General features: G+C 44.9%; 1 protein-coding gene across 1 annotated transcript in view; it reads left to right on the top strand.

The window, feature by feature from the left end:
• Window positions 1–5,398: 5,398 nt before the first annotated feature.
• NLRX1 (NLR family member X1) overlaps window positions 5,399–23,709 on the top strand; it is a 189,389-nt gene continuing 171,078 nt past the window's right edge. Inside the window, exon 1 of the mRNA XM_078682186.1 lies at window positions 5,399–5,542. The gene's annotated coding sequence lies outside the window, so the exon portion shown is untranslated. The remainder of the gene's footprint in view (window positions 5,543–23,709) is intronic.

Genomic DNA, 23,709 nt, shown 5'->3' with positions numbered 1-23,709 from the left:
TATATGGTCTGCTAGTGGTTGGTACATGTGTAAACTGATTGGTGGTTGTATCTGGTGTTTCTATTGGATTAGGGTTGGTGTCCTCATTGGTTGGGTATTTGAGGGTTCTGATTTGGTTTCTAGGTCTGTGATTCAATCAATGTAGGGTTGGGACTAAGGCTAGGGTTAGGATTTCTATTGAAAGTAGGGACTAGAGCTTCCTATGTTATTGGTTGTTTGGAGTGGGGTGGGACTAGGGCTAGGGTTAGACCTTTAATTGGAAGTAGCAATTAGGGTTTCTGGTGTGATCGGTTACTGGAGTAGTTGTGGGACTAAGAGTAGGATTAGGCTTTCTATTGGAAGTAGGGACTAGGGCTTCCTGTGTCATTGGTTGCTTGGACTTGGGTTGGGACTACTGGTAGGGCTAGGACCTCTAATGGACGTAGAGATCAGGGTTTTTGAACTAATTGGGTGCTTGGACTAGGGCTAAGATTGGCTCTAAGGTCCTGGTCTTCCATTGGTTCTAGATTTTAGGGCTAGTGTTGGGATTGGATAGTGTTAGGGCTAGGGTTCCCATTGGTTGAAGGGGTCACCTGATTACTAGGGCTATAAAAGGCCAGGGTTAGGGCGTCTCAGCCCGGGCGTCGCAGACGAGGGCAGTTACCTATTTGAGCCTGTAAGGGGCAGAGAGAACAAGGGCAGTTGCCTGTTTGAGCCTGTTCGAGACTGACCAGGAGCAGGGCTAGAAATGCTGCCAATATACTTACTTCCTTTATGTATCTATATACTTTCAATGTACTTATGGATCTATATATTTATCACTTTCTTCTAATTTAGCATTTCCAATGCACTACCCTATTTCTCAGTCTATACCTAGCTCAATATATCTTCTAGTCCAACATTCTGACTCATCTCAAACTTCTTTCTACTACTCTTTCCAACGCACTACCCTATCTCTCATCCTATATATCTATCAATATATCCTCTACATCCACTCTCTCATTTATCCCAAACCCCATACCACTACTATGATCCCCAAAATAACCCTTTCTAGACTCTCTCCTACTCTAGCCCTCCTTGCATCATCTGACACCTCTTTTACTATACCGATCCCCTAAAACAAACCTTTCTAAACGCTTCCCTCTTTTCTACTCCTCCCCAACCCTTCTCAATCTAAATAACTGACAACATATCCACCACTAAAATTACTTTCATGTTTCACCATACTAATTCAACACTAATCCTCATGGGTTCCAGAGTAGCGTGCTACTTGCGCTTCAAAACCCCATCAAGCGAAGCAGGCGATATATAAATACAAACCTCTTTCCCTCTACTATTCCACCACCTACCCTTCTCTACCCAAATAACTGAATAACATATCCATTACTCATATTACTTCATATTTTACTATACTAATTTTCAACACTAATCCTTTATGGGTTCCGGAGTGGCGTGCTACTCGCCAGAAAAGCGCTTCAACACCAATCAGGGGCACCAAGTACTATATGACTGCAAACCTTTCCTCCCCTATCAACCCTCCGCTATCCTTCTCACTCCAAATAACTGACTAATATCCACCACTGACATTACTTCATATTTCACCATATTAATTCACCACTAATCCTTTATGGGCTTCCTGAATAGCGTGCGTCAACACCCCATCAGGGGTAACAATCGCTATATAAATACAAACCTTTTTCCTCCTCTATCTTTCTGCTATCATTCCAAATTCAAATAACTGACTAACCTATCCACCACTTAAAATTTACTTGCATGTTTTACTATACTAATTCAACACTAATCCTCTATGGGTCCTGGAGTAGCATGCTACTAGCCGAAAAAGCGCTTTGACGCCTCATCAGGGGTAGTAAGCGCTATTTACATGCAAATACAATACAATACAATACAATACCCTGGACAAGAACTTATCAATAAAGACCCACATCAAAAACTCTGCAAAAGGTGTTAAACACCTCAAGAAAATTAAACCTTTCATTCCCCAGGATGATCTCAAGACAATAGTACAATCCCTAGTCCTCCCTAAACAGGACTATGGGAACACCATCCTAACAGGGACACCAAAAGGTCACCTAGCCCCGCTAAGGTCAGTCCTTAACATGGCCGCTCGACTCATAAATGGTGTACAAAAATTTGAACACATCACACCAACCCTCAACTCCCTCAACTGGCTTCCCATGGAAGAGAGATGTATTTACAAACTGGCCTGCATCACACACAAAACCCTTCACTCACCTTCCCCCAACTACCTAAACAGCAAACTGGTTAAAGCAGGAAAATCCAGAACTCTGAGAAGCTCCAAATCACTTCTTCTCATTTTTTTTTTTGTAAAACCGTTTTTATTGCAGAATCATATCACATTCACATCGTACATTTGCGAGCGTCTTGCATGGTCGTTATTAATTCTCGTTTCATGCCTGCGTAATTTGTTTACACAGCCTATAAGCCCACAACCCGGGGGTCGGGCGGCGTCAACCTACGACTCTCCCCACGTAATTATACCTGAGCGCCTTCAACATCCCATGCAAGACTTTCTTCAATCTGCTTTTATATTTTCCATCCCTCCTTCCCCCCAGACCCGCTCCTCCCCCCCAACTCCTAAACTCCCCGACCGCCCCCCCCTCAACTCCCTGTGCCTGCTCCTACGCCTGGATTCGCTAGTGGTGTTTGTGTTTGATCTCTGAACTCTGTCAGGAGTGATCCGGGATACTCGAAGAAAGTGTTCCTGGTGTGTTTGTGGGGTCGTCAGTTCCTGAGCTGGGATGCTCTTCCTCCTCTTCGAGCGTACTGTCCCGTAATGCCTGCACTAGCGCCTCCCATGCCGCTGCCGCCTCTAGCGCCCTATCGTCAGCTTTGGTATCTTAAAGTACTTCCACTCGCCGCCCACTTGAGACATTCATTGAGCCGCCGTTTATGCGTAGGCCCCTTTTTGGATTTCCAATTTCTGGTTATTTCCCTCTTAGCCAGTATCAGCCCCATATCGATAAACTTGCTCGTAATCCTATTCTTGGGTGTGTGCGGAAACCAATGCAGCACTCCTACTGCTTTAGTGTATTGTAGTTCCCTGTCCGTTGCGTTATTCAATGTCTCGCCAACCTCCTGCCAATAGCCCTGTAGGTGTGGGCAGTCCCACAACATATGTCCTAGGTCCGCCCCTGCCGTGCTACATCTGGGGCAGGCCGCATTCTCGATCCCAAAATACTTCCCGATTTTACCTGGCGTAAGGTAGGCTCTATGGAGAATATAAAAATTAATCAATTGGAAGCGTGCGTTCCTCGTACTCTTCCTCGCCCACCTTAATAGTTGCCCCCACGTTGTGTCAGGGATCTCCATCTGGAGGTCTAGTTCCCATTTGGCCTTCAGCGTTGTCAGAGGTTTTAGAGGTTCTCGCACCATTCTAGAATAAAGACACGTCACTGCCTTGAATGTACCAGCTGCCATCATGATATATTGACATGCCATGGACGTGGCGGGCTCTAGCAGCCCCTCTCCCCAGTGTGCCTGTATAGCCCTGGTCACAGCAGCATGCATCAAGTAGTCTCCTCTCTGGAGATCGAAACGGTCCTGCAAGGTCTGGTATGGGAGTAACGTCCCGTCTTCGTACAGGTCACCCAGCATTTGCAGCCCCGCATCCTCCCATCCCTGCAACCGCGACCAGTCACCGCCATGAGGGAGTGCTGTCACCATTCCCAGCGGTATTTCAGGTGCGTACATACGTCGCACCCCCGCTCTACACCGTGCGCGATTCCAGCAGAGCCTGAACGTCTGCTCTTCTAGGGACAAGTCTTTGAGGGTGAGCTTTTGCTGTAGCGTAATGTACGCGAGCACATGTCGGGGGTGCCCCTGTTCCTCTCCTGTTCCGGGCCTCGATACACCCTTGCTACCTCCTGCGTGAAGATCTGTAATTGTGCCGCTAGGTAGTAAAACTCAAAGTCTGGAACCGCCATACCCCCCTCATCCTTAGGTCGGATCAGCGTACCTAGCGCGATTCTGCGTCTGCCCGTGCCCCATAGGAACGATATTAGCAATGATCGCAACTGCTGGAAAATAGAACCAGGAATCCACACCGGCAACGTTCGGAAGTAGTAGAGGAGGCGCGGTAGAACTATCATTTTCACCAAGGAGATGCGGCCGGTCACCAATAGCGGGAGAGTGGCCCAGAAGGACATATTCCCTTTCAATGCTCGGATGCAACGACCTACATTGCCCTCTAGCATATCGGATACTGTATGGTACACATACACTCCTAAATATTTCAGACAGGTAGGTTCCCAGGTGATCCATGGACCATCAGCAGGTCACCTCTCCCCCTGCCTCAATGGGAATAAACAGGTTTTAGTCCAGTTTACTTTTAAGCCTGACAGCTTTCCAAACAGTTCAAGAAGCCTTACCGCGCTTTCCAGCGCCTCATTGGCGTCCTCCAGAAATAATAAAAGATCCTCCGCATACAGCGAAATGGCTTGCGGTTCTCCTCTATAGATTAAGCCCTTGTAGTAACGTCCCATCCGCGCTACCGCCGCGAATGGCTCCATCGCCAAAGCAAATAGCAGGGGGGATAGCGAACAACCCTGCCTAGTGCCACGGCACACCTGGTACTGGTGCGATATTAGAGAGCCTATCCGTACTCCAACTTACTTCTTCTCATCCCTCCGAAAATGAAAAAGAAAACCACTCAGTGACGGAAACTCCGTCTCCTCAACAAATACTTTACCCACCAACCTCAACTAACCTAAACTTTAATATCCTAGCGGACTCCCCTCTCATGTGACCATTAAGGATCGGTGGAGTCGTGAGTGTGTTTTTTTACACCTCCCCTTTACTGTTGGCCTAATTATTTTGTTTTACGGATATCTTCTCTGCTTCCTTAGGTCCTGCTATGTAATGCATTTCTTTTTTTCTCCTGTGTGTATGTAAAGCGCTCTGATACCCACGGGTCAAGCTACCGCTATTATAAAGCTTTTTTACAATAAAAAGTCGGCAGCTCTGACCGTTGCGCCACCCCCCGCCCACCCTGTCTGATATGTCTGGATGCAGTACCGAGATCAGACAGAGAGGCTCCTAGATTCTGGACGAGTGGTACTATCGGAATGGGAGGGAATCAGAGGATTTTCGTTTACATATTTGTGCCACGCCCTTAATGATGTAGGCCACATCTATTGGGAGGGATGACTAACCAGCCGTCGGAGGCCACGCCCCTTAAGGAGTCCCACTTAAAGCCTGTCTGGCACTCATCAAAGCAAGGGGGCGGGCTGCAACGCTGCCTTGGCGGACGAGAAGGCATCACTTAATACTTGGCTTTCGGTGGGAGGAGGAGCCATAAACCAAGGGTAGGGAGGAGCCGCAACCCTGGCAGCGGAGACTGGTATTTTGCGGCGGGTCCCGCCCTCGTGCCACAGGCGAGAGGAGGAACCTTTATTCAGGAAGTTGGCTGAAGCAGCCCAGCAGGCGGAGGAGCCCAAATGCGGTCCCGGTCCGGGGGGGCACCCTCCTGAGAGCAAGTGGAACCGGAGGGGGGAGGAGGAAGAGGCAGACGAAGGAGTCTCTGGTAAAGTTATGGTTCCATCTCTAAATCTGCCCACCTGACCGCTGATGCCCGCTTCACCAGCTGCTGACTTTGCTGCCCGATGCCCGCACTGCCTGTGGTCTCGGTGAATGCTGATCCTGCTTATTAATGCACGGGCTAGAGTTCACACGCTTCCCAGGTCCATGCCTGAGCAGCTGTTACAGTCCAGAGTTTATCTCTTACATTCTAAGATTTGTATTCTGAATTTGTTAGGTAAATAAGAATACCCATCCGCGAGTGTAAGCAAACCTGGTGTGTGTACGCTATTTACGCACGAACGAGGGAAGCCCTGTGCCGGCCCTGCCCGCTGATGCCCGGGGCACCTGGTGCTGCTTGTCCTGCCTGCTGATGCCAGTCCTGCTTGCTGATGCCAGCCCTGCTTGCTGATGCCAGTCCTGCTTGCTTATACCCGTTCGCCCTGCTGGTACTTGTCCCATCTACTGATGCTTATGTGTGACCGCCCTGTCTGTTACACGCTAATGCCCGTCTGAGGGTGCCCGTCCTTCATGTGAATGCCCGTCTGATGGTGCCCGTCCTTCATGTGAATGTCTGTCCTTCCTGCCTGATAATGCTGGCCCTGCTTGTTCAGTCGTGTTATTTATGCCTGTTCTGTCCTTGAATCCCTGTGCTGCCTGGTGATGCTCACCCTATCTGAACATTGCCTGCAGTGCCAGTCTTGCCCGTAAGCCCCGTCATGCTTGATAATGCATGTTCCGCTGGATAATGCCCGCCTGTCCTGTCTGGGTCTTCTCTTCGTCTGTCAGATGGCTTCTTACAGTTGTGTGTTTTGGATGCCGAGGCAGTTGCCTCATTACTCCACATTCTTTTGAGATGTTTTTAGTCGCTGTTTCGGTTTTCTTATTGATCTGTGCCCTGCTCGCCCTTGAGCTTTAAGTACTGTCCAGTGTTTCTAATTTTGGAGGTGGGCGGTTGCGCTCAGCTGGCGGCCGGACACGCTTGTAAAAAGTTATGGGAGGCGTTCTTCCTGCGTCTGTGGGAGGGTGAATCCACAGCAGGGGGTGTGCCATTTCCCGCAGTGTTATAATGTCCCCCAAACGGAGTAAAATGATGCCCAGTGTCTAAATCATGGGAAACGGAGGCTGCGCAGTCTATCACCTTACTTACCCTGTGCTCAGGCCTAGCTCCCCTGTGGCTGCTGCCGGCTCGCCACATCTACCTGACTCTACACGGTCTCCAGCCTTACCCGTGTCTGGCCCCGCCTACTCAGTGCCCTCCTTTGTCAGTCATTTGCATTATAGGTGGGGACGTTGGCCTCAGGAGTTGGGGTAGAACCCTTTCCTGCATGGTTGGACTCCAGATATGCCCCAGCTTATTACGGAGAACTATAAATCTAAAGTTCCTTGGTTATAGCTTATAATTTGGCTTTCACTACGTACACTTTTTGCTTGTCCATTGCTGCTAAGTTGTTTTTAGATTTACAAGCTTAGAATAGGTCTCTCTCTTTTACCGCTGCGTTTTTAGTTGTGTGCTTTTTTTAAGGTTTCTGGCTTGTAAGTTTCCAGGTCCTCTCTGGTTCAAGTTTCAGGCGTTGGAGCCTTGAGGGTGGGCATTTTCCTTTTCTGATGTGAAAACACCCGTGTGTGTTCCAGAGGCTGTCGAGAAATGACACACCTGCCTATTTATTGACCCGTTGATACATTTTCAAAAGGCTTGCGGCCATTGAAAAAAACCCTCTAAATCCTGTTAAAATATCCCTATTTTCCATATGTTGTTAGCATGTAGAATATTTTTCCATATGTATGTAGTGGACTGTTGCTTGCATAATTGATCTGTTTTCAGTATAAGGCCAGCAGCCTGTTGAGAAATGTTCCTATTCCCCAAAGGCAACCAGCCTTTTCATACTTTTTGGAAGCGTCCCATGTGGGTGGTCGATAAAAAAATATGTATTTACTTATGTGGCCAGCGAAGATTTGAGGCCCTCCTCATCCTCCCATAGGCCACTGAGCAGTGTCACCTGGCCTGTAGAGGAATGCTCTGTTTTTCACACCAGGAAATTTGTACTCAGACACATTTCCCAGGGGCCAAACAAGTATGGTCTGTGGTGCGACCATCAGTTGCATTAATACCAGCAGTGGAGAGGATGAGTAACGTGGGAGATGTAAAGTGGGCATAGGGATAGCATTCATGTATGTAGATTGGACTGTATGAGTCGTGGTGTTCTTGCGAGGGTTTCATTCTGTACTAAGTGGAAGCTTCTAGTGTCTAGAAGAGACATATATTTGACAATACTAGTACCTAACTTGCAGCCCCTCTACTGCCCCCTGGAGTATGCCTTCTCTGCTTGCTATTGCTACTTTTTGTGAGTCAGAGCGAATTAACTTATTATTGAATTGGAACTTGGAAACAGATCTTAGGCCTCACAATCTCCCCATGCCTTTATTCCCTTGCTTCCAAAACTTTCCAGAGCCATGACCCACTTTTTATAAGGACACACCTTCATGGTCTACCTAGCTTTAATGGACATGAGCAGGGGCATTTTTTTTATGCAACTAAAGCACCGTGTGGTAGCACACCTTTTCCTAAAATGGCCACTCAATGTGCACAGATGCACAGCTTTATTGATTAAACTGTACAACACTCAAGTGATAAAGTGTAGAAATCTGGTTTCTGTGAACATTTATCATTTGTGCATCACCAAGTGTCTTGATTTGTTTTGATCATATTAAAACATGTGCTTCCATCACTCTTCAGAATTACAATAACTGTGCTTCATTTTTGCTTTCCTAACTGACGAGTGCATAAGTGGAATTTGGAGGTATTTACATTTTATTGCGTGATACAAAAAATCACTGTGTGCAAGATTGTTACACAATTCACTTTAATTTTCTTTCCCTAACTTCTAAGTGAGAGGCGTTTGTAAACACCTGTCCTCATGTTAACAAAATAAGCCGCAATTTGTCAGAAGACGGTCCGAAATTTGACCTCTTTCTTTGAAACCCAGCAAATGTGTCAAGATAAATACAACATTTTTATTTTATTTTATTTAATGCGAAAATAAAATTTTTAGCCAAAAATCGGCTAACAATTTGGGAAACACTGCTTTAGTTTGTTATCTGCAAACATCAGGAGTGCTTTGAAACATACGTGAAGGTAACGAGTGCTTAAAAAAAAAAAAACTTCACAAGATCCCTCTGCAAGATGGGCAATTCTCAGAGAAGGGCGTATAGAAACACCCAATCTCCGCCACTTGACATGGGCCAGTGGGTACATGTTAGCCATGGCACTAGAAGACTTTACATTTAATCCTGGCTTCACCACTTTGCCAAAATATGCTGGTTATGAACTCTTTATTTAAAGTCTGGACCAGTTCCACAACACAGTGGTATTTGTTTGGCGAGAGTAGCCCCTGAGTTTCATCGTTGGGACCACTCACACCCCAGTTGTTGGGTAATGAGCAAGAAAATTGTTTTTTATTAATCCCAGCCTACCCTTGTGACAAATTGTGTGCTCTTGACTTTCTGAACATATTTAGCTGCTCCTTATTTTTATACAGAGATAGGAAAAACTAAAAATGAACTAAAAACTGGTAGTAAGTATGTGATAAGGAAATAGGGATGTAACCGAACAATCATCTGATTTTAACTGTGAGGGAGGGCACTCCCAGTCTTATAGTTCAGTTTGTCTGTTCCTAGTAAGATCATGTCCTTCATATGGGGTTGACCCTTAATGCTGTTATGGGAGAGGGGTGGTTGAGCCACCGAAGGCTTATACAAGCTCGAGATGTATGGCCTGGCTAAATTCGAGGTTCTCTTCAATCCTTGGGCTACAAAACAATCCAAACCTTCTTGTGGCTTCTGTCTGCCCCTCACACTCTAAACTCGTGTCCTTAAATATTAGAAGCAAAGCATTCACTTTGGTGAAAATGGGAGAGGCAAAGAGATACCCATTTGGTAATTGAATTGCACAATATGGAACCTGAAAACATGGGGTCAATCCTGGCTTCTCTGTTTGACAAAATCGTGCAATCCCAGGCAATTGTTTTTTTTCACTTTGCCTCGTTTTTATTTACGTTAATATAGCAGAGCAACTTGAAATGCATGACGTCCACTGTACAAAACTTCTCCTGTGTTTGATTTATTAAAGTACTATGTTATTCCATCTATAATTACAACCTAGGCCTCCTAGAGGGCGCACATGACAACTGACTTACCTCTTGGTTTTCTAATGCCATTGTAGCCAGAGGCGTGGAAAGGCAAGAATATTTCTAAAGTTCATTTTTGAAAACTATCACTTCTAATAAATCCCACTCAATACTGTGATATAACCTAAGGTGAAACTCTTCCACGTGTTAGAAAAATTCACTTTTTTTTTATTTTGAAGAGACTTTATCTCTTGCATGATTTCTTCAAACATGAAGGTGATCCTAAAGGTAATTGGTGCAGTACACCAGCCTTGCTTCCTTTCCAGAACTTCAGATAATGTGTAAATACATGTTTGTCCGTTTAACATCTTTCTGAAAGTTCGTGCTCAGTCAAGTAAAGAGCAGCCCAGTGCTACTGTTCAACAGGGGGCAGCATGTAAAGGTCAGGGGCCACACAACGAGCATCCCTGCTTGAGGACAACCCTGGCTATATACCCATACCAAATAATTCTGTAAGGTTGAAAGTGGCATGTAATCAAAATGTGTAGGGTGCCTTCTAGCATCGGTATGACCCTGTTTGCTTTCTTGAATTCTCATCATTATAAAATAATTTACATTGTCCATATGAACAGGTCAGCACTATAAAATAATAATATAGGAAATTGATCTTATATGATTTCGGTGAACAGCTTTTCCATGACATAAGCAATTCATATTAAAACGTAATTTTTAAAAGCATCCTTTAGAAAGTTGCGCTGTAGTTGAATCTCTGTTTTCACGTTAAACACAAGATCAGCTGTGTTCTCCTTTTGTCCTGATACGTTCTATTTAAAACCATTGCTCAAGTGTAGTTTTTTCTAATTCCTAAAACATGGGCCTAATAATCGGAAATGTCCCGGCTCATCACAGCCTTGTTTATTTAATCCGGCTGCCATTTTCCACTCTAGCTGGGACGGCCATCGATTGTGTGGGTATGGTTATGTGGTCTTTGTGGTAAATAGAGATTTGTTTATAATCTGGTTTAATAATGGTTTCAGTTGGTTAATGTGAAACTTTGTTTGTTACATGTTTAGATGCCTGTGCATAAGGACTTGGCTGCTTTTTGTTGTCTATTGCCCATTCTATGCACATGTATCGTTGATCAGGTAAGTAATTATGTGGAGTTTTTCCGCAGGTAACCATCTCCCTGAGATGGTAGACTTGCACATAGGTTCAGAAACCTACTCACGCCTGCACTGTTCTCTCATCTGAGAAGAGTTGCACAAGTTTCATAGAGTGAAACTCAGCCCTGTGGTTTGGGAACACTTCCCATTTCTTAGGAACCAGAGCGGCCTAATGACTTTCATGCAGTTCGTGCAGGTGCCTTGGCTGCAGGGTGCTGATTCGGCAAGAATGGCAAAGCCCTTAAGTACAGACTGCCACTTTCAGGCTGTGCACACAAAGGCTGGGACCCCAAATCATGTCCCACTACTGCATACCTCACCTCATAACAAGATGGAAGACCTATGTACCCATGCAGGTGAGGATATACTCCTATTTATCACAAGAGGGGGACTTTAGGAGCTATTCAAAAGGTCAGGTGACCTGTGCTCTCAAAGTTAAACTTATACCAAAAGGGAGTCACCTTTCCTAAGTAGAGAGAGAAAAAAAGAGAAGGGAAGTACGAGGTACTCTCGTCGTGTGCTACTCTAATTGTGGGGGGCAGCGTGTCCTCATCCTGATGCCCTCACACACCCCGAAGGATGTCATGCTTCATCATTGGGCTTTTGCTCCTCGTCGGGCCGGCGCTGCAATGCCCCTACGGGTCCCCCGAGGGGTCTCTTTTTCTGAGAACTTTTGATGAAGCCGTATGGGTGCGTGGGTGTAACTGGCAGTGAAGTCAAAGAAGGTGTATTAAAAAAATGGCTGGAGGTAGAGTGATTTTTTTATTAAGGTGATCCCTCTGGCATTAAAACAAAGTGTATGGTGCTGCTATAAGGGGTATTATGTCCCTTGGTAGCTGGGTAACTATATGTCCCTAGTGGTCAAATGTTCTGGTCAACATGTTTCGTGCTTTAATGGTCTCAGGGGGAGATCCAGGGCACTCCCGACCCTACTGAGATAATGTCTTCAGCGCCGGGACACCTCCGTCGGAGGTAGCTGCGCGCTCTACAAAATACTAAATAAATAAACGGGTGAGGAAGTTGTATTTACAGTGGCCCGAAAATTTTGGTGCCCTCGGATAAATGAAGCGAGGCTTGCATGTGAATGAATGAATGAATGAACTGTGATTTATAACCGCGCAACTTAGCCCAGTGGGCGTCAAGGCGCCTAGCTCAATATCTGGCTGAGTCATCCGAATGAAGGGAATTTACTGGTAAGCTTTAATGAAACACCAAGTTTTAAGAGCTTTCCTGAAGAGATCCAATGAGGGCTGAGATTTAATCTCCAAAGGAAGTGTGTTCCATAAATGGGGTGCCAAGATGGAGAATGCCCTACTCCCCCATCTGACCTTCCTGGAACGAGGGACTATCAGTTGATTCATCTCTGAAGAGCGAAGACATCTGCTGGGTACATAGCGGGTAAGTAGAGACCCAAGAGCATCAGAAGGGCCTGCCATGAGGGCACTGTAAGTAAGGCAAAGAAGTTTAAAAGACACCCTAGAGGAAATAGGGAGCCAATGGAGGCTCTTCCTTGCCATAGTAGCAGATGCAAGCCATGGAAGGGCCAGCACAAATCGCGCAGCAGCGTTCTGCACCACCTGCAAACGCTGTAGAAGACACTTGTTGGCCCCAGCGTAGAGTGAATTACAATAATCGAGCCTGGAGCCAACAAGAGCAGTCACAATCTGCTTGCGTGCCTGGGGTGAGAGGTAGTGAAGGATTCTTTTCAGGGTCCTAATAACACCCCAACAGGTGGCAACTGTTCTATTTACCTGAAGCTCCATGGAGAGCGAGGTGTCGAAGATGACGCCGAGTTTCCTGGCAGATTGGGTGGGAGTGGGGCAGATGCCAAAAGATGAGGGCCACCACTCGCCTGACAACGTGTCCTGGTCCTTACCAAAGACCAGGACCTCTGTTTTGTCGCCGTTCAACTTTAGGGAGTTAAGGATCATCCACTCTGCAACAAGCTGCATGCAAGACCTAAAGTTGGACGCGGAAGTACTCACAGAGTGGGCCAGGGACACCATAATCTGCGTGTCGTCGGCGTACGACACCACCTCCATCCCCTGTGATCTTACTAATCTCGCGAGGGGGGCCACGTAGATATTAAACAGGGTCGGGCTCAAGGCCGACCCCTGTGGCACCCCACATTGCAGCGATTTAGTAGGGGAGAGGAAATCTCCGAGCATCACTCGCTGTTCTCTCTGCTGTAAAAAAGAGTTCAGGAGACTCAGGGCCGGCCCTGTTACCCCTGCCTCCCTTAACCGAGATGTTAAAGTAGAGGGAGACAGGGTGTCAAACGCCGCCGTAAGGTCCAACAGCACTAGCACGGTAGTTTGGCCAAGGTCTACTTTACGGCGAATGTTATCTACCACCTTAGTCAAGGCAGACTCCGTGCTGTGGAGCTTCCTAAAGCCATGTTGGGACCCGTCCAGGAACCCAGAAGAGTCCAGGAAGATGGATAAGTGAGAATTTATGTGAGCTTCCAACATCTTTGCAGGGGCCGGCAGAAGGGATATTGGTCTGAAATTCTTAAGAAGGCCAGGGTCCAAAGAAGGCTTTTTAAGGAGAGGCTTCACTATCGCCTTCTTCCAGACCGTGGGAAAGGTGCCCAGTTCCATAGCCCCATTCATTATTTCCAGCAGGGAGGGTAGAATGATATCCCTACATTCCTTAAGAACTTTCAAAGGGACAGGGTCCAAAGGAGACGCTGATTTAGTTCTATCAAGCAATCGATTAAGACCCTCCAAGGAAAGCTCTGGAAAGTGAGTAAGGGTATGGGAAGGATCTCCAGTCCAAGATTCAAGATGCATAATTCCAGAGGAATCATTGTCATTCAGAGAATTCCGCTGGGATTGTAAAGCAAGATAAATATCATCTATTTTTTTATAGAAGAAGTCAGAGATCTCGTTGCATAACTCTTGTGAGCTTACCACGGGGTCAGGTGCCTGAAGAGAGCGGAGGGAGTCCACGATCTTAAAAAGCTCTTTAGATGAAGTAAGCGAGCTTGTCAGGTTGGTGAAATATTCCTGTTTCTCCTTAATAACTCTGCTTTTATATTCTCGCAACTGGCACCTGTATACCTCCCGTTCTGTAAGATTCCAAGATTTGCGCCAGCCTCTCTCTTTCCTTCTACATTTTTGTCTGAGAAGCCTCAAAGATTCAGAGAACCAGGGGGCGGTAGGTTTCTGTCATGCCACATATCTAAGTGAAGTGGGGGCTAACTCTTCAGCTGCCTTGGTGATAGAGTCGGCAAGTTCTTGTGCCGCCTCATCAACCTCACTCAGGGATGAAATACTAATGGCTGGAATATAGGGAGCCAGAGCATCATTAGAGAAATTTCTGAAGCTTCTTTTAAGACATTTATTAGTGACAGCGTAATTAACCTCGGCAAGGGGAGATTCTAGGTCCAGAGGTACTGCTAGATGATCCGACCATACCAGCGGCAATGGCAAGCCAACTGTTAATCTCGCATCATTAGAGAACACCCCGTCCAAGGTATGACCAGCCCTATGAGTCGGGCAGTGAACCATTTGGACAAAGTCACAGGCTTCTAATGCATTAATCAGGGTAGAGGTATCTTTAGCTTCCAGGTCATCTAGATGAAAATTTAAATCACCAAGAATGGTGAAATGAGATCTCCCGAAATAAGGCTCCAAAATTCTAAAAAGCTCGGGGCAGAAATTGGTTCTCGGTCCTGGGGGTCTATAAACAAGAATTCCAGAGAAGGAGACCGAGGGAGAACAGACAATACAAAAATATAGAGCCTCAAAAGGATCCGAAGGAACCGATAGAGACTTCACAGTACAGGAGAGTGTCGCCTTAAAGAAGATTGCCAATCCTCCTCCTCTGCGTCGTACTCTATCCTGTCTATGAAGCGTATAGCCTTCAGGAATGGCCAGAAGGAGATCATGTATCCTCCGCTGCTCTTTGGATCAGTGCTTGCCCATCCTGTATGCAAGATAGGGCCTGGGATATCTTCCCACCCCGACAACCTTGCTTTTTCGAGGAAGGCTCCCCCGTATCTCTGGATGAGTCCAGCAGATTAGCCCATGGACACTTATGTATGCTTTTTGAAAAGCTATGCTTTCTCTATGTTTATCGTTTTTTTTGTTTTGGGGAGGGAATGATCAAATCTCTGGTGGGATTGGGCCATCCTTGTTGGGGGTGATTGCTCAGATTGTGAGTAATTGTTTATGCAACATGCCGTGCGCTCCCATGGTACTGGTCCTATCTCCGCTGCCCAAACTTAGTGTCCCTTTTGCTCGGTGCTTCAACCAGATACCATCCCCTTCAGCTGAGGGTTTGACCACTGAAGGAAGGGATGGAGGGTGGAAGACAAGAAAGAGAAGAGGGGAGGTATATATATATATCAGTTATTATTTTCCTACTCCACACATGCCAGGGGAGTGGTGCTCCTGGTGAGAAGGGGTGTGCCGTTCATACTTCAGGGGTCTTCGACAGATGAGCAGGGCAGATACGTCATTGCAAGGGGAAGACTGCTGTCACATAATATTACTCTGGTCAACTGCTACGGGCCCAACACAGATGACTTAGAGCTCCCCTGTTGGGCCAAGTTGTTGCTAAGGGGCATTTTTTTCTTCTTTAGATTTGATTTGATTTGATTATGGATTTGTAAAGCGCAACGAATGCCCATGGGCGTCTTGGCGCTAAAAATAGAATACTTGACCGAACTGCTCAACCGGAGACGACTATCCCAGACTGAATAGCCATGTTTTTTTCTCTTTCCGAAAGGAAAGTAGAGTGGGGCAGTTCTTAATTGAAATTGGAAGCAGGTTCCACGCTACAGCAGGAAGCTTCTCCCTCCCCATCTAAGTTGTTTGTATCTGGGGACCTGGATCAGATTAAGGTTGCTGGATCTCAGCGATCTGTTTGGCTGATAGTTAACCAGATGGATTTTTAGAAACTGTGAGCCTGCACCATGCAGGGCTTTGTATGCAAGACACAGGGATTTACATTTTATTCTATTTTTCCTAGGCAGCCAGTGCAGAGCTCTCAGACCCTGGGCTATGGACTCATGTTTAGGTATGTTCAGCACCAGTCGTGCCGCTGCATTTTGTAAGCGTTGGAGTTTCAAGAGGTGTTGGGACTGCATCCCCGCATACAGCGCATTGCAGTAGACTAGTCTTGACAATGCCAGCATAGTTACTACTGTTTTGCATGATGTCAGCGGAATGAAAGGTAGCAACTTCCTGATCATCTTCAGGATGAACCATATCGATGATGATAGTTTATTGGTTTGTGCTTCATAGGACAATTTGTTGTCGAGGTATATGCCTAAGTTTTTTACCTTTTGTACTGGCGAAGGGCATTGCCCTAGGTTATCTGGCCACCAGTCCTGGGACCAGGATTGCATGTCTGAGCCCAGCAGCATCACTTCGCTTTTATCGCCGTTTAGCTTGAGGCAGTTAGTCTGCATCCAGCACGTGATCTGTTCCATGCAGTGTTTAAACCTGGTCGCTGTCTCTTAAGTGTTATTAGATATGGAGACTACTATTTGCATGTCGTCTGCGTATGAAACTGGGAGAAAGCCACAATTCCGGATGATAGCCGCCAGGGGCGCCACATAAAGGTTGAAAAGAGTGGGGCTTAGTGATGACCCCTGGGGTACCCCACAAGGAGATTTAAAGGCTTTAGATTTGGCTTCTCCCAGTTCCACTGTAAAAGACCTGTTGGATAGGAAGGATGCTAATAGGGCCAGAGCTGTCTTGTGTAGTCCAGCCTCATTGAGCCGGTTGAGTAGAGGGTGGGTACTTTAATTGCGTACTAGATGAAACCCTAAACCAAGCTCACATTTCACCCAGTTACCCCAATGCAGCTCCATGCCACTTGCAAGACCTACTCAGAGATCTTAATCTCCTGGATATTCGCCGTGCCTGCCCACTCCTTACTAAAGAAGGGACCTTTTTCTCTGGGATACATGGCAGCTGCTCTCGGCTTGACTGTTGGGTGGTATCCAGAGGACAGGGACCGTGGATATGAGAGGTTAGACACCTAGCACGTACCTTCTCCAATCACTTTCCCGTTCTACTTCGCCTCACTGTGCCTATGCCTTAGCCATTGGGCTCCAATTGAATTCTTTCCTCTCATGCTGCTGGATGCCCCATTTGTAGCTGGCTGTAGACAGGAAATCCATGACTTTTTGCCAGGAATCTCAGATCAGTGTAGCAGGTCTGTACGGTATGGGAAGCGTTTAAGGTCACCATCAGGGGCTTTTGCTTGACTAAGGGCAGGGGAGTTCTACGATCCCTTGAAGACCATTTGGTTAGGTTGGAAAGAACCTTCAAATGACTAGTAGCACAGCAGTCCGCTAGTGTGGACCCTGCCGTAATGCAACTGATTAAAACTACACTGACCGAATATCATGAAGTATCCTTTAGGAAGAGCCGGTATTGCGTCAAATATGCTGTTGCACGTGCCTACGGAGAGGGCGAGAGGCTGAGGAAGACCCTTACTACAATGATAAAGCAGTTATGGGTGGCTATTGATGTAATCAGTATTAGGGCGAACACTACCAGCCGCATATTGAGACAGTTAATATCCTAAGAACCATGGCAGACTTCTACCGCTCACTTTATGCTAGGTGGAGGTGGCCCATTACCTGGAGGAGGTTGCTTTGATATTGATGGACAATCCTGAGCGCATGTTTTTGGAGCAGGATTTCACTAATGAGGAAATCCGGATCACTGACATAATATTGACTGCAAAAATATAGGCATTTAAAATATCGACTACAAAATATCGACTACAAAAATATCAAAGTCCTATCTACAAATAGGTAAGTGCAAAAATATCGAATCAAATATATCGTTTAAAATATGTACTTTGTAAAAATATCGAATTTACTCAAATTAATGTAAGATTAAAAATAAATAACTAAAATATACTTAAAAATACTTAAATAACCTTAAAATTATTAAATAATTAATTAAAGTTATAAAAAAATACTATTTTATTTGTTAAAACATATGTATATATTAACATAATATTATTAAAAAATATACAATATTATTACCGTAGCATAGCAAAAGTGTTAAAATTACTATTCCCACTCCAATGAGTGCAACAGTAGGGAAAGCGTTGGATAGCGTAGGGGTAAAAAATTACTATTCACACTCCAGTGAGTGCAACAGTAGGGAAAGCGTTGGATAGCGTAGGGGTAAAAATTACTATTCCCACTCCAGTGGGTGCCACAGTAGGGAAAGCGTTGGATAGCGTAGGGGTAAAAATTACTATTCCAACTCCAAAGAGTGCAACAGTGGGAAAGTGTTGGATAGCGTAGGGGTAAAAATTACTATTCCCACTCCAGTGGGTGCAACAGTAGGGAAAGCGTTGGATAGCGTAGGGGAAAAAAATACTATTCACACTCCGGTGAGTGCAACAGTAGGGAAAGCATTGGATAGCGTAGAGGTAAAAATTACTATTCCCACTCCAATGGGTGCAACAGTAGGGAAAGCGTTGGATAGCGTAGGGGTAAAAATTACTATACCCACTCCAAAGAGTGCAACAGTAGGGAAAGCGTTGGATAGCGTAGGGTTAAAAATTACTATTCCCACTCCAAAGAGTGCAACAGTAGGGAAAGCGTTGGATAGCGTAGGGGTAAAAATTACTATTCCCACTCCAGTGGGTGCAACAGTAGGGAAAGCGTTGGATAGCGTAGGGGTTAAAATTACTATTCCCACTCCAGTGAGTGCAACAGTAGGGAAAGCGTAGGATAGCGTAGAGGTAAAAATTACTATTCCCACTCCAGTGGGTGCAACAGTAGGGAAAACGTTGGATAGCGTAGGGGTAAAAATGACTATTCCCACTCCAGTGAGTGCAACAGTAGGGAAAGCGTTGGATAGCGTAGGGGTAAAAATTACTATTCCCACTCCAAAGAGTGCAACAGTAGGGAAAGCGTTGGATAGCGTAGGGGTAAAAATTACTATTCCCACTCCAAAGAGTGCAACAGTAGGGAAAGCGTTGGATAGCGTAGGGGTTAAAATTACTATTCCCACTCCAAAGAGTGCAACAGTAGGGAAAGCGTTGGATAGCGTAGGGGTAAAAATTACTATTCCCACTCCAGTGGGTGCAACAGTAGGGAAAGCGTTGGATAGCGTAGGAGTAAAAATTACTATTCCCACTCCAGTGAGTGCAACAGTAGGGAAAGCGTTGGATAGCGTTGAGGTAAAAATTACTATTCCCACTCCAGTGGGTGCAACAGTAGGGAAAACGTTGGATAGCGTAGGGGTAAAACTTACTATTCCCACTCCAGTGAGTGCAACAGTAGGGAAAGTGTTGGATAGCGTAGGGGTAAAAATTACTATTCCCACTCCAAAGAGTGCAACAGTAGGGAAAGCGTTGGATAGCGTAGGGGTAAAAATTACTATTCCCACTCCAGTGAGTGCAACAGTAGGGAAAGTAAACACTTCATATATTAAATAAAAATATATAAATTAATATCTATAAAAAATTAATTAAAAGTAATTACCAATTTAATATAATATAATAATTAATCAATTAAAATTACAAATTAAAATAATTATTACAATTAGTTACCTTTTAATACAAATTAATTACAAATTAACAATTAATTAACAATTAAAAATGAATTAACAATGAATTCAAATTAAATACAATTAAATAAATTGAATTATTTAATTAATAATAAATAAATTACTTCCCACCCTATTCCCCTATAAACCCACAACCCGCTACAGAAAATAAATTAGTAAAATTAACATAATTAGCAATTAATCAATTAAATAAAATTAATTGGCAATTAAAATTTAAATATTTACCCATAAAAAATTAATTAACAATTAATTCTAAATAAATACCAATAAATAATTTTACATATTTAATTAATTATAAATAAATTACTTCCCACCCAATTCCCCTATAAACCCACAACCCACTACAGAAAATAAATTAGTAAAATTAACATAATTAGCAATTAATCAATTAATTAAAATTAATTGCCAATTAAAATTTAATTAATTACCAAATATAAATTAATTAACAATTAATTAAAAATGAATACCAATAAATACATTTACATATTTAATTAATCATAATTAAATTACTTCCCACCCTATTCCCCTATAAACCCATAACCCGCTACAGAATTAAATTACGCAAAAATTAAAAAAACTAAATTCATTAATTAAAATAAATTATAACATAAATACACACTTTTCACACATATAACATAAAAAACACTATAAAAAATTCGATAATATAAAAAATTCGATAATTTTAATAACCTATATTATGTACTTCGATATTTTAACTTTCTATATTTTTAACATTCGATATTATATTACTTACCTTAAAAACGATATTTTTGATGTCTATATTCTGTCCATTCAATATCTTGTCCATTCTATATTTTAAACTCGATATTATGTCCATTCGATAGTTTTTACTTGATATTTTGACTGTTTACCAGGAAATCCATGAGGCAATGCAAAAGCTGCATTCGGGTAAAGCCCTTGGCACTGACGGGCTCCCTGCTTTAAGTCTTTACATTTTGTGCAGATATCTTGGCCCCAATCTTACTTAGCATTTTTAACGAGGTGCCGCAGGTGGGACAGCTACTCATGACCATGGGGGAGGCTCTAATTATAGTGTTATTGAAATTTGGCAAGACCCCGGAAAAGTGTGAGTCTTACCACCTGTTATCCTTGATTAGTTCTGATGTTACCATTCTGACTAAGATACCAGCAAATAGATTAACCCCTCTGATGCATCGTCTGGTTCGACTCTATCAGTTGAGTTCAAACTCGGGCAGTCCAATTTGCATAATCTTATCACACTGTTTGGGGTTACACGGGATATTGATCCAGATATAGCTGTAGAAGCTGTATTTTTGGATGCCAGTAAGGCCTCTAACTCACTTGAATGCTACTTTCTCCAGTCTATCCTGGGTAGGATGGGCTTCCCCCATACCTTTCTGTCCTGGATTCAGGTACTCTATTCCAACCCCATGGCCAAGATGCACATCTGTGGGGCAATCTCTAATCCCTTCATGATCTCGAGGGGAATTAGACCAGACTGCCTGCTCTTGTTTCTTCCTTGTGCCCGAGCGGTTGAGCCCTGGCCTCAAAGCTGAGACAGCACCACCGTACTTTTTGCCCTGCAATACCTAAATCAGCACAGTTTTTGGGGGGAAAGTTTTATATAGCGCAAACTTGACCTGAAGGTATCAGAGCGCTTTACATGAGCACAAGTTGCATTACAGACAGACACATCAGTTTTGTTTGGCAGGGGGAGATTGAGTGATTTACCCAGAATCACAGGAAGTTGAGCATCCCTGCCGATATTCAAACCCAGTTCTCCAGCTTCGAGGTCGACCGCTCTAGCCATTAGGCCACATCCTCTCTTTATATGCAGATGATATCACACTTTATATCAGAGACCTCCATCTGATCCTGAACGGTATACTGAGAGAGTTTGTCTGCTGTGGTGGGTTGTCCGGAATCCAAATTAACTGAGAAATATCTCATCTCTTCCACTCACTCCAGTCAAAATTCCCTTAACACCCGATTACCCATTGTAATGGTGCACCGAAGACTTCAAATAGCAAACATCCGGATATCCTGGTACTGGGAGGAGGTGCTCTGCGTTAATCATAGTATAACGATCCGCACCATCACTGAGCACATTACAAGGTGGAACTCTCTCCCTCTATCCCTTGCACGGTGCATTGCTTTGATGAAGTGGTGCTCCTCTCTAAATTTCTGTACCTCTCCATTATCTTCCCAATCCCACTTTCCCATTCCTTCTTTAGAACGCTGAAATCTCAGATGATACAGTTGACCTGAGCAGCAAAGCAACCCCTCATTTAATGGGAAATTCTCACATTACCCTTCCAGGAGGGCGGCTTTGAGGCGCCCGACAAGGAGCTCTGTTATCTATGTGCTCAAGCCCAACATGCCATTCATTGGTATCACCCCATTCATTTTCTCCCTCAGTTAGCAATCAAACGAGGCTACATGGCACCCATTCCACCTGTTTCCTTCATTGGCATTTCAGCAGCCGGCCCACATGCCTCCTCTTCCACGGTTAAATTCACCACTAAGGCATGGCAGACACTTCGAGAAAAGGGCTGAGAAGACACAGTAGGTGGTTCAGCAAAAGTGTGACTATAAGGCAGCCTCTCCGCCCCTCCATAAAGCTGGAGCATCCCATAATTAGGGAATTTATTTTAAGATGGAAGACCAGACCAGACCAGAAATAAGTGATCTGGTACTGTATGTGTGAAGAAAGTGAGAATGTTTGGAGAATACGGAAAGGTAACCGGGTTGCATTGGGTCCAATTCGGTCAAGAAGAAAGCCCCGGACCCCGCTGGGGGCATGTTAAGGGCTGAAACATGTCGACCTGACCTGATGTGGATACGAGCACCATAACAGGGCCTCAAGTGTCCCATTTTGCTTTTTAATAATTTCTCCTTCACCAAATAATACAGTCTAGAAAGGTATGGATTGTAGGTGGTAGGGATTTTTATTGGACACTCCCTTCCCTTGATTCCCTTCCCTTGATTCCCCCTCAGCCCTGAATGAGGGGCTCGCTCGCCATTAGAGAGATCTTTGACAAACGTGGATGGCATGACACCAGGGAGTGCAGGGGCGGCTCTAGGTTCATGGCGGCCCTGGGCAGGGAGCGTAGGTAGGAGGTCCCGGAAGAGGGGGTCTGGGCGGGGCGGAGCATGGAGGCCAGTGAAGGGCGGGGGGAGTGGAAGGGGGGTCAGGGTGTTTGGAAGTGGAACAGAGCCGGAGGTCGCCAAATCCCTCCCTGACAGGGGCTGCCACGCAAATATGTATCCATCCTCAGAGGATTATTATATTAAGGATATATACTGGCGTGGTGCCCCTGGTTTTTGGTGGCCCTGTGCAGGTGCACAGCTTGCACATGCCTAAGGCTGCCCCAGGGGGGTGAGTGAGGCCATCCCGTTAATTTAAAAAAAAAATACCCATAGAACTAGAACATTTTTATGCCAGTAAGCTAAGATTCACCCAAATTAGAGGGAATGCATATAGCAGGGTGATTGAGTCAAATATTCGGGCTTACATTATACGGGCGCATTTTTTTCGGTGGGTTAACGGCAGAGACTTTGCCATAAAGTGGGAAAATGCGTCATATACTCCCCCTTACCGATCACATATCACCCCCTTACTGCCTGTTATGCATGAGCTTCTTGGGAGGTGCCACCTCAAAAACAGAGGGCTTATACTGGGACAGTCGCTTTCTCACGCATGTGGAGTAGGCAGGCTATGACCCAGCCTCCCCCATTGGAAGTTTTTATGTAGCTCCAAAGCAGCTGTTGTAAGTTTTCTGGCTGAACCACCTACCTTCCTCACACTACCCAGTATGCTCTAGACCCCTGATACTAAGCACCTGATATCCTCTCTTTACTGCTTTGCTGGGACCTCTGTCCCCGGGGTCAAGTCTGTCGATATTGGGGGACAGATCTTGGCCATGTATTCTCGAATGAAGTATGGTGTTACTGTTAAGCACAAACTGGTTAGATATCAAGTAGTAGACTGAGAATTATCCATTATAAGTTCTTGCAGAGGACTTATACACTCCGGTTTGACTCCACAGGTTTGGCCTCTGATCTGATGAGCACTGTCCCTGATCTACCCTGAGATTGTGGCCCAGTAAATGCCTATTGGCTTGAGGGGCAGGCTGCACTCTCCCTAATGATAGGAGAGACCCTGCTGTTGACTCCGCTGATTACCCTTCTTGGTTATGTCAAAGATGTCTCTGCCTCACATAGGCGCTACGTTGGGTTGGCACTATTACTTGCTAAAAGGGGGGGTCGTCAGTCGTTGGGGACAAGGAAGGGCACCTAAATTCAAGACCTGGATAGCAGATTAAAACTACCATAATAAACAATTAA

This window comes from Lissotriton helveticus, chromosome 3_1 (assembly GCF_964261635.1).
Source record: "Lissotriton helveticus chromosome 3_1, aLisHel1.1, whole genome shotgun sequence".
NCBI classification, from domain to species: Eukaryota; Metazoa; Chordata; class Amphibia; order Caudata; family Salamandridae; genus Lissotriton; species Lissotriton helveticus.
The sequence above is the reverse complement of the archived record's forward strand: the minus strand, read 5'-3'. Positions and strand labels throughout refer to the sequence as shown.